The 14637-nt window shown below is 48.9% G+C and overlaps 1 pseudogene across 1 annotated transcript; it reads right to left on the reverse strand.

Moving 5' to 3' along the window:
• Positions 1 to 349: 349 nt before the first annotated feature.
• On the reverse strand, positions 350 to 13698 carry LOC144094500 (disintegrin and metalloproteinase domain-containing protein 10 homolog; annotated as a pseudogene). Its single transcript, XR_013306503.1, has 8 exons — positions 13532 to 13698; positions 12851 to 13044; positions 11636 to 11816; positions 10505 to 10658; positions 8364 to 8491; positions 7401 to 7593; positions 4545 to 4750; positions 350 to 804 (listed from the first exon to the last, which is right to left on the reverse strand). The product of XR_013306503.1 is annotated as a disintegrin and metalloproteinase domain-containing protein 10 homolog (transcript).
• Positions 13699 to 14637: the final 939 nt, after the last annotated feature.

Raw genomic sequence — 14637 nt, forward strand, 5'->3', positions numbered from 1 at the left:
GCGAGAATTGTGGAAGTTGACATAGGTGACTATGGATACGACACATGTTGAATAGTAGAATGGAAAACGGCAATTTTTGGCATAAATGAAACCTTGTGTTTGTCGTACATCCGAGTTTCTTTTGACTTAACAAAGAATTTGTGACACGCATGCAAGCAATTCACCAGAAAAAAAGAAAAAAAACCTCGATACAATAACCTCTTCATGCCGCAAAGATACGTGGGATCTGTAGATGAATGTTAAAATGAAGACCAAAACTTAAGCCCTGTCTAGGTGATAAATTTATTCCTTACGAAAACATATCAGTGCCTTCATGGTATAGTTCAGTTTGGGTTTGGTCCTACCGCGCTATTATAACATTCTGTCTATTGTTATGAACTTTCTGCACCGACGAAATCTAACAGAGACACCTTGTAGCTCATAATTCGAGATCGACAATATAAATATTAACACGAATTCATCCGAGAACCGTGCTTCCATGCTGGCCACTTATTTTTCATTCGTGTGCAAGTGTTGATTCTCGATATAACTTTTCCGTGAAGTCAGGCACACTACAAAGTTTTTCAGTCCCACGCCCGGAAGGTGGTGGGTGACAAAGAGCAGGCTCTCCGAAGCCAGCACATTCAATCACAGGTACGTCATCTCCTTGAAGAAGGACATGGGGTGACGCGCGCTGTGCCCCAAGCTCATTTCCGGCCGCATGTGTGGGTTGGTGCTCGGCGTGTACACGGCACAGGCACGAACGAACATCAGCGTCGCAGCAGAGCCGATGATGATTGCCGCCAGCGTCACGTACCAGTAACGCTGCAAGGAAACGCGCGGTACAGCTTTGTGACGCTGCTTTCAGTTCTTAACTGAAATAAAATTACATTATTTTATTTTCCACGGTAACATGCAGTGTTCCTTAAGGCTCTCCTAGAAAAAAGGCTATGCATACTAAGACAAATTTCTTATCCACAGCACAGGAAGATGATGCACGGAAAGCAACAATATCCTACAAAGAAAAGTTAGACGGCATAGAATATTGCCCGGTGCGGTAGCTCAGTGGTTGAGGCGCTCGTCTACTGAGACAGACTATCCGGGTTCGAACTCGACCGCAGCGGTCGCGTTTCGATGGAGGCGAAACGCAAAAGGCGCCCGTGTGCTGTGCGATGTCAGTGGACGTTCAAGATCCCCAGGTGATCAAAATTATTCCGGAGAACTCCACTACGGCACCTTTTTCTTCCTTTCTTCTTTCACTCAGATCCCCCTTCATCCCTTCTCTTACGGCGCGGTTCGGGTGTCCGCCGAGATATGTGAGACAGCTCCTGCGTCATTTCCTTTCCTCAAAACCATTTTTCATTTTTCATACAGTATTAAACATATTAACAATAATGAAATGCGTATTGAGAGCGTTCAGTTTTATTTATTGGATATTTCTGGAGGATTTACTGGGTAAAATCTACTAGGTCAGCTCGGCTATGTCCGGGAAACTACTACAAGGCACGGCGTACAGTATGTGTGACAGGTCATAGCTACAACTACGAGTGTACCAGCCCATAAAAGTCATAAAATGCATTAAAGAAAGAAAACTAAACAAACAGAGACAGCGAGTACGCACATGAATAGCAATGGTTCAATAATTGCAATAAAAAGAAATTAACCAGCACAACCATTTGTACAAGCATAAGAAATTAGATTAAGAAATGACTCATAGGTAAACAAAGCAAACAAAAACCTGTCACATTTTTATAGTGTAGCTCCGTAGTTAGTTACTATTATAGTGAGCATTGTCTGTAAATGTAATTGAAGTTCGGAGTGGGTTGCGGCTCATAATTTGTAGGAGTTGTTAGGAAAAAAAACGGTGATGTCCATACATCCTGATTTCTTGTGAGCACCAAGTCTAGCGCAGTTCGAAAGATGCTCAAGCTGATAAATAATTGGAACATGGGTGGACAGAAAATATAGTCACGGGTGGTACAGCTCGGTTGGATACGTCAAAGTAGGTGACTGCAGCGGACGTCAGTAGCAGTCCCAAAAGCGGAGCATTCGCAGCCAGACACTTCGGATTCTTTTTCTAAGGCCAGCTCGCGCGCGCATTCCGCGCTCTCGTGGTTCTAGTAGAACGACGACGATGAATGGGCGGTGTCATTACTCCCCGGCAAAAAGAAGCATCGTCCCGATGCTGGGAGTGAGTGGAGAGGTCGGAAGGACTGAACGGGGTTAGTGGGCGAGGCTACCGATCGTGATAAGGCTTCAGGCGGACCACGTGAACCACTTCAGGGCACGGGGACCGTCGGGACTTCTGAAATCCATCGGGAATGACCTCGTAGTTGAGGTCGCCCAATGACCTGATCACGCGGTATGGTCCGAAGTAGCGATGGAGGAGTTTTTCGCTCAGTCCTCGTCGCCGAATGGGGAACCACACCCACACACGGTCGCCAGGCGCATAATGGACGTCGTGACGGCGCCGATTGTAGCGATCTGCATCTCGAAGTTGTTGGTCCTGAATTCGAACTTTGGCCAGTTGGCGAGCAGCTTCGGCGCGTTCCAGGAACGTGTAGGTATCAGTGTGAAGGCTAGAGTCGTCCAGAAGTGGTAACATTGCGTCGAGCATCGTCGTCACTGCACGGCCGTAGACGAGTTGGAATGGGGACATCTGCGTTGTTTCTTGCATGGCCGTATTGTAGGCGAAGGTGACATAAGGAAGCACTTCGTCCCACGTTTTGTGTTCAATATCGACGTACATGGAAATCATGTCAGAAAGGGTTCGGTTCAGTCTTTCAGTCAACCCGCTCGTTTGAGGGTGGTACGACGTTGTTCGGTGGTGGTCGATATGACTGTAAACCAAGATCTCCTGCAGCAGCTCAGCCATGAACGCAGGGCCTCTGTCAGTGATCAGCACTTCAGGTGCCCTATGGCGGAGTACGGTCTGATGCACGAAGAACTTAGCGACTTCTAAAGCGGTGCCGCTGGGTAGAGCTGACGTCTCTGCATAGCGGGTAAGGTAGTCCGTCGCGACAATTATCCATTTGTTGCCAGAGTTCGAACGTGGGAACGGACCCAGCATGTCCATTCCTATTCGTTGGAAGGGCCTTGTGGGTGGTCTAATGGGCATCAAGAACCCAGCTTGTTTGGTTGACGGTACCTTGCGACGCTGACAGGCTCGGCACGTTCTGACGTAGTGAGTGACATCAGCACGGAGACGAGGCCAGTAGTAATTCTCTTGGATTCGGGCTAGCGTACGGGCTATGCCCAAATGTCCAGAAGTGGGTTCGTCATGGGAGGCTTGGAGGATTTGGATTTCATTGCGCAGGCTAGGCGGTACGACGATTAGGTATTGCGTATTGCTGGAGCGAAATTTTTCTTGACCAGAAGACCATTGCGGATGCATAAAGATGGAAACACGCGCCTGAAAGCGCGTGGGGCGGTCGTGTTGCTGCCGTTGAGAAATTCCATTACGTCTCGAAGTTCGAGGTCGGCGCATTGTTGGTCAGCGAGGCAGGAGGCGCTGAACGAACCGCTTGGGTTGAGCGAGACTCCAGAAGCCCAAACTCGGGTTGAAGGCCTTGGAGCCGGCGGCTGCCGTGGTGTACAGGCGTCACCTCGATGGCAGATGACCCTCGAGGACTTGATTCCCTGCTTGCTGGGGGAGTCCGAGGCATGGAATGCGTTACCCAGCGCCCTCCACCAGATGTCACGGGTGGTACAGCTCGGTTGGATACGTCAAAGTAGGTGACTGCAGCGGACGTCAGTAGCAGTCCCAAAAGCGGAGCATTCGCAGCAAGACACTTAGGCTTCTTTTTCTAAGCCCAGCTCGCGCGCGCATTCCGCGCTCTCGTGGTTCTAGTAGAACGACGACGATGAATGGGCCGTGTCAATATATTGTTTGGAAAAGACGAAATTTATATAGTTTGCTTACAAGGATGGTGCAGTGTGCTTGGAAAACATCGCGACGGCACGAAAACCGGCGTATTCGCGAATATATAATTCGTATATAAAAACCCTGCTACTGCGGTGTGTAAGCGTTAACTATCAAGTGTAGAACAGTTGTATCCATTCGACGAATGATATATGTCAGTAATCTTTAAAAAGCATGCTACTCACTGAGAATAGTACCTCTGCAAAAAATATTTATTGATTGTAAAATCTATGCATATCCCTCCACATCTCTCTTTCACGCTGTTAATATTTTAACAGATTGCCGTCTTGTGTTCACTCTTCGTTCCATTGAAAACATTCGTGACATCACGTTTTTATACTGTGGTGCAGTTTTCATCTCCCATAGTACAGTCGTTGTCAGCTAAGTGTGAAAAATTTTTTCAGGAGATTCACTAAATTTCCGCCACGTTATATGTCTAAGGCGAATCAACGGATTGCTGCCATTGGTCAGTGATGACAACCAACACGACAAAAGTGCACCCTCGCAATGTTCACCAGGAGTAGGCACCTGAAATTTCTGAACAGCGTCCCGGTGGGACAAAATTTTAACCGCGCCTGGTTTTTCGCTGTAAGCTTTTTCTTCGCTGCAATGCCCGCTCTATATAGTACGAAGCGATCCTCACCACGATGGCGCTGGTGGCTCCCTTGCCGCCGAAGACCAGCCGCTGAAGTCTGAAGAGGATGCCCTCGGCGTCAGTGAGACGGCACTTTTGGAAGACGTCGCAGTAGCCCAGCAGGTCGTAGCAGGGGGCACCGGGCTGCATGCGTCGGCCACAGAAGTCCTTCATATGGCCGAACGCGCAGGCTTCCCTGCACTCGCTTCCGGGCTCTGGACCGGGCGTAAGAGGAGAGGTGCTTCCTTAGCACGTGACTAAATAATGTGGAATAAGCTGCGGAATTAAACAATGTGGAGCCAACTGCACTTGCCGAAGAAAAAACCAAGAAACACAATCTGAGTCCACCGAAGGAAAGCAACAGCGATGATTCTAGAGTCACTTTAAGCTTATCTCCTTACGGACGCATTTTTTTGAAAATGATACCAAAATGGACACTTAGTACTCGCGCAGCATTATGTCGATAAACCACAACAATCTGGACAAGCGCTACCCCTTAAACCGAACAGAAAGTGCCAGAAAACACTTGACCAGCTGTATTTGTCAAGAGCAATAAAAGAGATTCAGCCTATGGCGAGTCTGGCTCGTCCAAGTTTGCTGGGGGGGGGGGGGGGGGGGGTTAACAGCTGTAAAACTTATTGCGCGGTGATAGATTATCTGACAGAATAATTCGGGGAGTCGAAATTGTTTTGAGGCTGTTTACTTTCTGCACACCGAAAAGTTCGATTGAAACCCTAAATTCGAACCGTGAATATTCGCGCCGCTTAACGAAGTCATCAAAACATTGTCAAAGTTTTTACTTCAGTACTTCCCCTTTTTATAGCGACAGCTGTTAAGCGCACTTTCCTTGACTTCGCGTCGTAGTAGTACAGGTAGTATGGCGTAGTAGTCATTGGCGTAACCGGTGGGTGCGTTGCCTCGGGAACCTCTCGGAGGGTGGTTGCTGTAGAAGAGGGAGAGTATGACGTGAATGGAGGAAACCGTAACCGGTGGGTGGTTACCACCGGAACCATGCGATGGTGGTTACCGTAACAGAAGGAGGGTATCACGAGAGTGGAGGAATGCCCAACCGGAGGACGGTTACCGTGGAAGGAGGAGATTATGGTGAGGGCGTAAGAAGACGCGACTGATGGGTGGTTGCCACGGGAACCACATGAAGGGCAGTTCCCTAGAAGGAGGAGGCGGGCATGTCGAAAGTGCAGGAACGCATTACTAGAATGTGGTTACCGCGGGGACCGACCGGAAGGTGGTTACCGTGAAATGAGGAGGGTATGGTGAGAGCGTAGAAAGGCATAATAGAGGGTGGTCGCCACGAGAATCGCTCGGAAGGTGGTTACCGTGAAATGAGGAGGGTATGGCGAGAGCGTAGAAAGGCATAAGGGGAGAGTGGTCGCCACGAGAATCGCTCGGAATGTGGTTACTGTGAAATGAGGAGGGTATGGCGAGAGCGTAGAAAGGCATAACGGGAAGGTGGTCGCCACGAGAATCGCTCGGAAGGTGGTTACCGTGAAATGAGGGTATGGCGAAAGCGTAGAAAGGCATAACGGGAGAGTGGTCGCCACGAGAATCTCTCGGAAGGTGGTTACCGCGAAATGAGGAGGGTATGGTGAGAAAGTAGAAAGGCACAACGAGATGGTGGTCGCCACGAGAATCGCTCGGAAGGTGGTTACCGTGAAATGAGGAGGGTATGGCGAGAGCGTAGAAAGGCATAAGGGGAGAGTGGTCGCCACGAGAATCGCTCGGAGGGTGGTTACCGTGGATTGAGGAGGGTGTGGCGAGAGCGTAGGATTCACAACCGGAGGATGGTTGCCGTGGAAGGAAGATGATATGGCGAGAGCGTAAAAAAGGCGCAGCCGGTGGGTGGTTGTCACGGGACCCGCACGGGAAGATAGTTACCCTGGGAAGAGGAGGAGAAGGGCTACCTTGGATAGAGGAGGGTACGATGAGAGTGTAGGAATGCGCAACAGCACGTGGTTACCACGGGAACCGTCCAGAGGGTGGTTACCGTGGGAGGAGGACGGAGAGTATGGTGAGAACGGAGGAAGTGTAGCACGCCACAGAGGTACCAGCCTATATGGGCGCACAATGTGGCGGGGACGAGATATGGAATAAAAGGGTAGGAGAGCCTGCAAAGACTTAGCTCATTGCAGTGCTGAGGCCGCAACAAAAAGAGCCAGTGGTAACACAGACAGCAATGAATGCGGCCGAGAGGAAGCGCTGTCCTGGACACGCTTAGCAGCAGCGGGAGGCCAGAGCACAGAAAAGAGCGGCATGTGCATTAGACGATGAACGCGCTCAGGGCGCTGGCTCAAAATGGACAGCGCGAGGGTATTCCGCGAATCCAGATACCGAATGTACCGCCGTCGACACTAAAGCAAGGCAAGTTCATCGAGAAGATTCAGCACTCCATGCCACCGAAATTATTGCTGAAATTGGCTTTACAAATGGCAACAGTCCCTTGAGTTTTACTTCTGGAGCTGGACCCCTTAAATAGGTAGCGTGGCCTGTGGGTCTTCGCGTATCAGTGCACACAGTAGGCGGTCTAGTCGGTCGACTAGATCGCGTGTTGTACCTAGATCGCGTTGTAGACTAGATCGCGTACCTGCAATGGGCAACTTGTCATGTTCGGCAAGGCACAGTAGTGGTTTCGATCTCGGGTGTCCAATATGCACATTTCTAAGCGTAAAATAGTGGTCTTAATTTATTAAAAAAGTTATGCTTTTCAACCGAAGTTCACGGTTGTCACGTGCAAGCGTACTTTCGAAATATCCCTCGAAGGCTTGTTGTCACTGTGCAAAGCCCAGGACTAGCACAGAGCTTATTAGCGTACGGCGTGTGTGAAACAGTTACTGCGCCAGCGTGCACCCACGGCTTCCCTGCATGCGATAAGGCACATGTCCTCCATGCTCAGGTGCGCCGCGGTGAGGTAGCACTCCTGAAGGTTGTACAGGCGGCACACCGACTGACTGCATTCGCCGCTCTCGCACAGCTGGGTGGCGCTGTTGCACAACGTGCCGTCCGGCTTCCAGTCTGACGCCGGACATTCGCACTGATGCCGCTGGACTCACAGTCAAGGCTGGTCGGTAAAAGCGCTGTATAAAGAGCTTCGTACTACCTACTAAGAGCTACCTAAGAAAAATTTCAGTAATCATTGAGCAGTAAGCATGAGATCCGACTGGCGCAGAAATATGTATTATTTGGCTAGAAAAGTTAAGAGGACGCATATTCTCGACAAAAAAAAAAATTGTGCCGCTCCGTACCACCCAGAAGGAGTATGCTCATACCCACACACCTGCAGATATTTTCCGGCCATTGGCCTGCATGTCTACATGATAATAATTTTCTCCAGCTCACCCACAGACCGTAAACTTTTGTCAGTACGCGTTAAGTACTCCGTGGAAGTTGGGGATCGAACCCAGCCCCTCCTGCATGTGAGGCAGATGCTGTGCCGATGGGCCATCGACGCGGCTTGTTTTTAACATCTTTCCACCTTGGCGGATAAACGACCTTGAGGGACAGATTCCTTGTGCGGTAAAGCCCATGTAGCTCTTTTTTCGTCTACGCGATGAGAGAAGGGGGTCAAATACACATTTTCGAAGCATTTAATCAGAAAGGAGGGAAAACCTTGTACCCATTGTATCAAGGGTTGAAGCCCGGCGGCACTCCGTGGAGGTAGGGATGCCGAAAAACTACCGTAACCTCGCTGCCTACATGGTGTATTACACGGGAGTGGTGGAGATACACTGGCGGAATAGAAGGGCATATGGTTGGTTCCCTGTAATTTTCCTCGATAGACAATCGAGTGGTTCTTGCTGAAAGTTAGTGAGCGCTAGGCTTCGGAGGATACTCGCAGAAAGCTTCGTAGGTGCAGTCGTCTTCAGGTCTGCAGACCATCGACGTGTTGTGAAAGCGGCACTGTGAGCTGCAGCAGGCGCCATTGCTGGGACTGCAAATAAGAGGAAGTCGTTTATTGCGTTGGTTTAGTTTTACAGGGTTTAACGTTCCAAAGAAACTCAGGCTATGATAGCGCCGTAGTGGAGGGCTCCGGATAATTTCGACCACCTGGGATTCTTTAACGTGCACTGACATTCCACAATAAATGGGGCCTCCATAATTTCGCCTCCATCGAAAGGCGACCCCCGCGGCCGGCATCAAACCCGCGTCTTTCGAGGCAACAGCCGAATGCCATAACCACTGAGCTACCGCGGCGGCGGAAGTCTGATATGTGCGCACTTTCAAGTTATTTCGCTTTTCTTTTACTGTGCAGCGGTTAATGACTCGTTTAAAGGTTGAGCCTCGGTCTGGCCAACTCAAGCAGCGCACATCTCTGGGCCACTACCACCACATACCTCAAAGCGCGAATATTAGTCTGATGGCAGTATTAGTTGATGAAGAGGACTATGTGCAATGCACAGTGCGATAATGTTCTGCAGTTTAACAGCAGGCGTGTTCGGCTGCGGTGACAGCCTAGTGCTTTCGCGTAGTGGCCAGCAAAGTTGATCTGCTCGCGACGCCGCGGATACGAATCTCAGTTGCGGATATTTTTTTATATATTTTTGTTTGTTTCAAATGGAAGAAACCCACAAACACGGCAAGATCTTGCTCGGGATTCACCCATAGAAGTAGCGCTTTCGGACTAATAAAGCATTAATAAATATCGCATCTTGCTCCGAGTTGCTCATTTCGTCACAGTCAAAGCTCTGCGGTTTGTGATTGTTTAAACTACAGTCGCGGTGAAAGTACCGATAACCTCCCTAAATGAGAACCCTGATTACTCTTAAGCTCTTCGTTGCGGAGGCTAGAAAGGTGGGCAAACTGTGCCCTTCTGTCGGGCACTGGTTCTGAAACAGGTTAGTGAGCACAGGATCTGGAACAGGTTCGTTTAACCAAACGTTTAGCAATTCGAAGTGGACGAAATTCAAGCGGAGCCCTTCACTATGGCGCATCGTTCTCCCTTCTTCATCCTTTTTCTCCATGTCGCGTTTTAAATGTTCACCGAGAATGACTGAGTTGTTGGGTCTTTAATTTCACCGTAACAAATTTTCAGGATTACGAAAAGCGCGACCCTAATGCTGATTGGGCATCTCAACGTCATGTGGGACCGAGCAACACGCAAAAAAGCTGTCGGCGTGTCGACGTCGCGCCAATTAAAAGAGTTCTTGGTGCGTTATTCATTCCGTTTGGACATGTTAAGGAAGTGTTTTCAGGCTGAGCCTAAGACAAGTCGCTTTTATTGATGCTAACTATGAAACGCTATTCCAAACGACATAAGATCTTATCAAAATGTTTGCTCTTACAGGAGAAAAATTCTTTCGGCACGTGCACATTGCACCCGCCGCAGTGGCTCACGGTTAGGGCGCTCGGCTTCTGATCCGGAGTTCTCGGGTTCGAACCCGACCGCGGTGGCCGAGTTTCGATGGAGGCGAAACGCAAATGCGTCTGTGTGCTATGCGATCACAGTGCACGTTCAAGATCCCAGGCGGCTGAAATTATTTCGGGGACCTCCACTATGACGCCTCTTTCTTCTTTTCCTTCTCTCAGTCCCTGCTTTAATCCCTTTCCTTACGCGCGGTTCAGGCGTCCGCCGATTTGTGCGATAGATACCGCGACATATCTTGCCCCCAAGAACCAATTTTCAATTTTACGTGCGTATTGCAAGTTAAGCTTACTCTACGACTGTGGGCATCCAATTTTTTAAACATGTACGATGTTTCTTAATCTTATGTAATTGTTCCTCGTGATTTTTTATTTTTGCATTTATATATATGTATACATATCTCTCTCCTCGCTGTCCCAAGTTGGAGCCTTGTAATTGATGGAGTGTCTGCGTGATTATATTTAAGTTTTTGGACTTATGACTAGCCTATGGCTATGGGTCCAGAAAGTGTTGGGACACATCTTTATTGGGATTTGAAGTATAGGAATTTCGGTGTGAAGGAGGAAGAAGCGCGTGCATACCTGCACACAGCCCCCCGGTTTGAGCGTGCACGCCTTGCGGTTGATTTCGCCGTGCTGGCGCGCGTAGCAGCACGTGTCGACGCCGCAGTCCTGTCGCTCCCAGCCGCAGTCGCACTCCTCGTTCTCCTCTCGGATGGAGTCTGCCGCAGAACGGGCCACGGGGTTCTGCGCGCGCGAGCCAAAGAAGCCATTGGTGGAGATGGTTTTCGTGCCCTCAGAACTCCACCTCACAACTCTTAACATTACAATCACCTTCATCATCATGTCACGTGGGCTGTGCAGCAACAAAACTTTTTAGTCCATGTGAAGCACTCCGTGTAGCGATTCCACATTATTTAGTATTAGTACATAAAGCCTACACTGATGTCTTCAACATCAGGTGATTGCAGGTTTGGTAAGCCATGGTAAAGAGCTCCGAAATGTATTTATTCGAAGGCTAAATTAGCTTCCTTACTGACTATGCGGGAATTACTTTGACGCAGCGATTTGTTGTAGGCTACTCCTCGGTTTTACAGCTAAGGAGAAAAAAAAATAATAAGTTTCGTATGGCTGAGGGAGTCAGTACACCTATGGAATGGAATTTTGGCTCTTGTGGGCATGACCCCGTGAACAAATCTACAGATAATAATATTAATAATGATAAGGCACACTCGAGTTCGCTTGCGAGCTCGAGAATAAAGCGACAGCCCAAGTTTTTGGCCCAAAATAGAAAATAGGCTGTAGTCGCGGTGACAAAGGAATAATTAAATATTCTTGGTACAAAAGAAATAGTGTTCGCTGTCCTATCCGCGCCATTTGTTGACTTTCCGGTTGCTCTGAAGCAGTGGTTGATGCATCCCACTGTCGTGAAGTTCAGTGTTCATGGCAGTCGGCTGCAGAGCGTATGGTAATGGGACAGCATCTCTGCCCTGGCGAACATATTTTGACTTTGGCGAAATGCAAAAATGCCTGCCCAGCTGTGCAATTGTAAGCGACTTCAGAGCCCTACGATTCTGTCTGTTTTTTTTTCAGTCTTTCCTTCCTCCTTTATCTTGCGGCGCGGTTAGGGCGATCAGCTACATGCGCCTTTCCTGTACTTAACAAATTGCATCATGCAAAACATGAAACAACGCCAGGATGGTCATTTTCACTTAGAACCTCACCCTGGAGGCAGTTCGGTCTGGAGCCTTTGTTGGAGAACATTTGCATTAAGACGGCCGCAATGCTGCGCACACTGCAAACGGAGAAACGCCGGTTGTTCGGTTTGGTGCCACGTGTGGCGCTGGCGAACATGATGAAGTTTCCGCCGGTTCCTTCGGGAATGCACTCCGGAAGGTCGTCGTGCTGCACCAAAGGGAGGCGCCAAAGCCTTAATTTTAATGACAATATAGTCCATATTTTGTGCAGTGAACGTCGTGATCCTTTTTTCGTCTTTCTGGTAACCATGCAAAGAAAATACACGCAGTATTGTTGAGCCGAGCGTTACTTCATGAAGTGTGAACGCCAGGATTCGCTTTGGCTGAAGCCGCCAAGGTATTTCATCTAAGCTCATGATCACGTTACCCGTTATGACGCCTCTGTGAGCATTCATAGTTCTAAAGTACCACATTTTAGACAAAAACGATAAACAAACACAGAATGTCTGTGTAGGTGACACGATTTAGTCCTATGGCAGCTCGGGACAGCAATCGCGCCGATAACGTTCATAACCACGATAACAAGCTTACATATGAAACCACGCTGCGTTGTCATCATCTCGAGTATTGAAGTAGTTTGCCATATTCTCCGCTCATTTAGCTACAAATGGAGAGCCAGAATTAGTCTTTTCACTTATAGATAAAGCACACCTTTAGCGCACATAAGTATATAGCGATTAGTCACCCGAACCATTCATTGCTTTTGCCCGAACCATTTCGACAACGTCTTAGAACCTGTCTGTTTTACGACTCAGTATAAGAAGAGAAAGCGGGAAAGCGATATTTTTGTCTGTAACAAGAGCAGTATTGGATTACTCGATTAATAGTAAACCCCCCGCAGTGGCTCAGTGGTTAGGGCGCTCGACTACTGATCCGGAGTTCCCGGGTTCGAACCCGACCGCGGCGGCTGCGTTTTTATGGAGGAAAAACGCTAAGGTGCCCGTGTGCTGTGCGATGTCAGTGCGCGTTAAAGATCCCCAGGTGGTCAAAATTTTCCGGAGCCCTCCACTACGGCATCTCTTTCTTCCTTTCTTCTTTCACCCCCTCCCATATCCCTTCCCTTACGGCGCGGTTCAGGTGTCCAACGATATATGAGACAGATACTGCGCCATTTCCTTTCCACAAAAACCAATTATAATTATTAATAGTAATACCGTAATCACCACAGGAGTTGGGACTTACCATCGCGCCGAAGTTGTGTCCGAGCTCGTGGGCGAAAGTGATCTCGGAGACCCGCTGCGGCACGCGCACGTTCTTGCGGAGGAATGTGACGACGCCAGTGTTAAAGCTGAGCCTCCCGAAGTAGCCGGTGGTAAAGCTGTCCACGACGGCGACCGTACTGGGCTGGAACCGCTCGCAGATGCCGCCCGCAAATTCTGCCCCAAGAGAATGGTTCGACTGATCGTTCCGGGTGGCAACAGGGCCATATCGAAAGTTAGTTCGCTTATAAGATGCTCAACTGTGCGCGCACTAAACTATTCATTTAGGAGAAGCAAATGCGCGGGACGCGTATATGAGGACTGGTTAAATAATATAGACTTTAAGCGTCTACCGTAAGCTGTCTTTCCCGAGGCTGTGTTTAAGCTGGGGAATTCGAAAACAATTCAAGGTTTCAGTGTTGTTTTTAAGCGACACCTGAATAATGTGGAACCGTATCCACTAATTATTAGTATAAGAGCAGCGTGTAGGGCTGGAATATCTTTACCTGCCTTTTTGCCCCCAAAATGAGTTATTAAAATAATTCAGTTATTTATAATAAGAACTTGATAGAAGGTTTATGTTTATCCTCACGACCTTAAATTATGATCACATCAGCAAACATGTTTAGTGTCCCCGCCATGTAGTAGCGGCCCGGTTACTGACCATCAGCGAGGTAGGCGAGGCCCAGCGTTCCTCCAGGAAACTCCCGGTAGGTCCACAGATACGAGGCGCAGAAGCCATCATGGTTTATCTTTGACAGCTCGAACAGTGCGTGCGGAGCGTCCAGGTTGTCCCCACAGAACGGGTTTGTCTGCATCGACGCTCCTTCGCAGGCGTTGGAGCCGTTGATCTGCAACGACGCGACCCAAATGACTAAAGCAGGTGCCTTCAAACATGACCCTAAAGGGTCCCAGAAAACTGCAATGTCAATTGCTCTTCTTTTTCTACACTCTAAATAGCAATACACCCATATTGGAGTAAAAAGAGAGTAAATTGTACTCTAGGGTGTGCGCTGCAGGACAGCTTACTCCCTTTTTACTGCTTTCTGTTTAGAGTGTAGTGATCCGCGGCAGTTCTCACCACGAGTCGCTGCACCTCAAATCTGATGTCAGTGATGCCGTTGAAGTTCGTGCTGCCGAAGATGTCTGAGACGGCTTTCACGTGCTTCGACACCATGCTGATCGCATCCTGGCGTGCTCTCAGCATATTTTCGTGCTCGCCTGCCTGCCAAGAAACCACGGCCTCGAACAGCGTGTGGTCGATGACGATCTCCAGATTGCACACCCGCGGCACGTGTGTCTTCCACGGCTGCTGGGCTGCGGTGAAGACGTGCCGTTGGCGCGGCTGTCGCAGCGTCACGTTTCCGCCCGGTATGTTGGAATGATGCGCAGTGGCGTTCCTTTCGATCCTCCTGGCCGTTGACGCAGTCCCCAGGTTGGCATCTAGCGCAGACCGCTTTCGACGAGGTTGCTTGTGAGGCTGTTCGAGTGAAACGAGATAGTTGAGCCTATTAGAACGTCTACATTTCAAAGAGAACATTGGTTGAAGCGGATGGGCAAAGCTGGAAAATTATAGTGAGCAATATGGTGACACGAAAGAAGTAGTCTTTTTAATGGTCTATCCTTTACTTATTGTACTATTTTACCGCTACAGCTTATGTAATACGTTATCCGCTTATGTGGATTGCCCTAATGGATAAACAATACTTGTGGATAAACAATCCTTGTGGCCAACATTAAACCCAGCTCAGTGGTTAGGGCGCTCGGCTA

Source organism: Amblyomma americanum, chromosome 6 (assembly GCF_052857255.1).
Source record: "Amblyomma americanum isolate KBUSLIRL-KWMA chromosome 6, ASM5285725v1, whole genome shotgun sequence".
In the NCBI taxonomy this organism is placed as follows: domain Eukaryota; kingdom Metazoa; phylum Arthropoda; class Arachnida; order Ixodida; family Ixodidae; genus Amblyomma; species Amblyomma americanum.